The sequence below is a fragment of the Asparagus officinalis genome, chromosome 5 (assembly GCF_001876935.1).
Source record: "Asparagus officinalis chromosome 5, Aspof.V1, whole genome shotgun sequence".
NCBI classification, from domain to species: Eukaryota; Viridiplantae; Streptophyta; class Magnoliopsida; order Asparagales; family Asparagaceae; genus Asparagus; species Asparagus officinalis.
In genome coordinates, this window is record NC_033798.1 from 114,202,180 (window position 1) to 114,203,123 (window position 944).

Below are 944 nucleotides of genomic sequence, written 5' to 3' on the forward strand. Positions count from 1 at the left end.
CCTGTGGATTACGGACTTTTTAAATCCTGGGACTAATTTAACTCGACATAACCCTGGGATATAATAGTCCAGCAAATTATAGTGAATCAAAATTTTAATAATATGTTTACTTCAATTTTTTATTAACATAGCTAATGCCTATTTTATGTTTGGGAACTTATCATTATGAGGGTGTATAAGAGTAGAACATAATTGTGAATGTCCACAATGCCCACTACATATCAGTGAAGTAGTTCGGGGGTTTGTTTATAATTTTCAGATTTTCAGGAGATTGTTTGTAATGTTTATATATCTAAAGGGGATGTTTGTAACTTTCATGTTTTTTAATTTTTTGGAATTTTTCTAAATTTAAAGGTGTTTTTTGTTTAAAGTTCTTTGGATATGTTTGCAACTTTTAAAACTCAGGCGGTTGCTTGTAATTTTCAACTTTTTAGGGGGTTATTTGTAATTGTTAAATTTGGGCTGTTTGTTATTTTTTTAATTTTCAAGTGTTGTTTGAAATTTGCAGATTTTTTCTAGGGTTGTTGCAATTTAAACTTTCTCAAGGGGTTATTTATAGTTTTTTCATTTTTAATTCTTTGTAGTTTTAGGATTTTTCAAGGGTTTCCTTGTAATTTTTGTTTAATATGGGGCTCTTTATAATTTTTTATTTCGTTTTGGGCTTTGTTGTAATTTTTAGGTATTTTCATTTTGACAAAAAAGATCTTTCCACATATTGGGGGATTAACAACTATCTAGATTTTGGAGGTTAATATGTAAATGAGGATGATTAATTGGTACATGCAATCAAAGTAGGGATACGCAAATGGAATGATTAATATGCAATAAAAGTGGATGAGGGAAATGATTGGGAATGAAAAGTTTTGATAACTTTTAAAAAATTATGGGGTAATGATGTCATTAGATCTAATCTTGAATGAAAAATACTCTCAGGATTTTAATAA